Genomic DNA, 3,597 nt, shown 5'->3' on the forward strand with positions numbered 1-3,597 from the left:
TTGTTTAATATCACAAAAAACAGCCTTTCAGTATACAGGGGTCAGCATAAGTCAGGCAACCAATTTGCATTAAGATAAATAAATTCAGCGTCAAAATATATTTATTAAAAAATAATACAAAAGGTATTCGAAAAAGGGTTACTGTAAGTGTTCAAATTGATGCCCATCCTGATCGATGCATTTACGGCAACGTTCCTCAACGGAGAGGCAGGTCCGGCGAAGCATTTCAAGCTGTCTGCGAAGAGTTTCAAATTCTTCTTCAATTGCGGTTCGGAGGTCAGGAAGGGTGCGTGGTCCTGTTGCGAAAACGTGGTTCTTGAGAAGGCCCCACAGAAAAAAATCACAGGGTGTTAGGTCACATGATCGTGCGGGCCACTCAATGAATCCTTGTTTGCCCATCCATTCTCCAAAATGAAGGTACTCCCGCACACATAACGCGTAGTGCGGCGGAGCTCCATCCTGCATGAAATAACGGATGTCCGCCAGTGTTGGATCGTTTTCCATTTGTCCACGTAAATCTTCGAGCATTTTCAGACAACTTTGTCCCGTCACGTGACCCTCAAACAAGTACGGACCCACGAGACCTCCAGCATGGATACCTGCCCACACACACACCCCAGGCAGGTTTAATTCTTTTTCCATGATACGATATATCTCTGATGAGTCGAGAAAATAAAATTGCTCTACATGAGCCCACTCTATTTTTTCGTTCATGGAAAAAATGGAGGTCTTTAGTTAATAAATTGTTCCTAATTCCTTTGATTAGATGTGGAACATCAAACAAAGGAATTATTTCAATATTATTAACTAAAAATCCAAAGTTTTCATCAGTTTTATTTTCTCTTAGGCAGAGCTGCTTCCTCTCCTTCAATAGTGCATTAATAGCAGCTACATTAGCACTCCCTTGATCGCAAACCGTACAAACTACTTTCAAACCAATGTCCTGGGAAGCCTGGATAATATCCTTTATCAATTTCTTCAAAACTACAGACTTCTCAGGACCACTACTGAAAGTGTAACAGATGGGCTGTTTCCAGTTCTTCTGTAATCCTTTCAGTAGGAAAACCAACACATGATCTGCAATATCTGGCCTCCTCTCATAACCAGTGTTTGGAACTCCTTTGATGAGGTCTACTCCAGAATTATATTGTAATCCTGGACTTATGGACATCTCATCAAACATCAGGACGCAGGTTCTATCCTCTTCTGCCATCTCCGAAACTGTTTTTTTCAAAGAGGCAGAGATATGGTGATTTACACCTGGTCCAAGAGGAATTTTACCCAACATCTTCACCAATGTTTTTTTAGAAGGCAAGGAAAACAGTTTGGATAAAGATAAAGTAGAGCTTGTGATGTTCATTTTCCAACACAGCATCCGGATGGTAATTGTAATAAGAAACCTTTTTCGAACTTAGAAGTTGGTGTTTTAGTGCCAATTCTTGGTGAAGAATCATCATCATGAACTCATCGCAAAACTCGCGGGTTTTTGACTTCGAACATAAGGTGCCTGGCAGATCAATATCAAATGATATTAACCCTCTATCATCTATATGAATCAAGTTTAAGTCTACATCGATCAGGTTTTTGTTACCTCCACCTTTTTGATATCCCATTATATTCCAGTAACCAGGCTCACCGTAACGGTCAGTGAAACCATCTTTGAAGGATGGTAAGTTCCATTTTTTATAATACTTAACAGTTCGTGTAGGGTCTAGTGTAAAAACGTCCATCTCGACATTCTTGCCTATTAATACGACGTAATCAACGCGGGAATCTATCTTACATATTTTCTCCAATCTATTGACCATCTCTTGGCCCGTAGCAAATAACGATTCAAGATCGGCTCCATACGCACCTAGGTCATTAATGCCATCTACATTACGACCATGTAGCATGACTATATACAGCATCCTAACCACGCGCTTATACGCTTGATAAGGACGCACGGTCACGGTCAATCCATGTCGCGTCATTTCGGTGGAGGCTATCTCATAAGTGCATATTGGATATACAACGTCAGTGATAGGAGTGGAAACCATTCCAAAGAACTGGTCCCAGCCCTTTCCGCTATGAACGTCTCGTTTGATCACGTCTTCATCCGATAATCGGAACATGTAACGGAAGGATCGACCATCCTCGCTATAGTCAGTAGCGTTACGATGATGCTTATGATCCCAGTTTCCTTCTATGCTTCTTAGGGAAGTGGAGAACCCCTGATAAGTCCCTAAGAAAGCAAGTCTGTTATCTACAAATGGAAAATCAACAATCAATTTGCAATTTCCTATGCACGTCGTAAGGTCAAAATGACCCTCGTGATTTTCATCAGCTGCCGCTTCATTCTGGATAAAGATGTCGCAGTTCGACGGCCGTACTAAGCCAGAACCGTTGCCACAACTAGTGCTACGGATAACAATATGACTTTAGCCTTGCGGCTTTCACACTCCTCTCCAGAGGAAAATTCACTTATCTCAGATATCAAAAGGATTAAGCTCTGTTGGAGCCCTTTCCAGGTTTTCGGGCTCGTGGTGGTGGTCGGGTCCGGGTCGCTCCTCGGCTCCCTGCTGTAGGTTGGATTCCTGATCCACCCGTACTTCCTGTCGACGCAGACGGTGTTCCTCTGCATTTCCCATGTACTTGCGTACAGTTCTCGCCGTTCCGAGCAGTACCGCCTTCTGCATGACTTTATAAATATTTTCGTCCAACTGAAGTTTTCTCAAGTTCTCTAGTAGTTTCTTCGGTATCAGGCCTGTAGATGAAATGACAATAGGGATGGTCTTTATATCTTTCAGCTTCCACTGTCTTCTGGTTTGTTCCTCGAGATCTCTGTATTTTGAAATTTCTTCAGTGTGTCTACCTAGAAGATTGTTATTATTTATATCTAATGTATATCTAATGCAGGGTCCGAAGTAGCGAATGCGGTATTCCGTTGCGCACAATGAAACTTAGCTTCGAGCTGGAGATTAGCTGCTAACTGCACTGTTTCGATGTCTTGTAATATATTAGTGGTGGGTACTTTACAGGCGTTAACGAGCGTCTCAACAGTCTTGGCGGCAACTTCAGGAAGTTTGTGTTGAAATTTCGACTTCCTGAACGGGCTTGACAACTTGCAATGATGATTATTATTATTATTATTGGCATGTGCAGAATTAAAACTACTACAAAAAATAAATCCGTTTAAGATCATAGGAAATATGTGAATCTGTGCAACAAATATAATACATTTGAAGCATGTTGATAAAAAAAAATTGATTGGAGCCTTAAAAATGTTACCTTCTTCAACACAACTGCTCTCCAAGGCAAATAGGCATTTATTACTGGGTTTATTACCCAGAAGAGCATCAATCTCATAAAAAAATTAGAACCCTCTTGGGGGCTCTTCTGGACCTATTTTTCTGGTCTTTTGCCATTTTGTAACTTCTAAACAGGGATTTCCATTTATTTTGTATCATGTTTGAATCTACTGAGAATCTCTGCCTTAGCAAGTCATTACTGATGTTCTCAAATACAGATTTCTTTTTTTTTTTGATGGCTCAGGTTCTTATAATGAGCCTCCATCGATTTTATCAAAGATATTACCATGGTTTACTGCCATGGTAC

Source organism: Coccinella septempunctata, chromosome 2 (genome assembly GCF_907165205.1).
Source record: "Coccinella septempunctata chromosome 2, icCocSept1.1, whole genome shotgun sequence".
NCBI lineage: Eukaryota > Metazoa > Arthropoda > Insecta > Coleoptera > Coccinellidae > Coccinella > Coccinella septempunctata.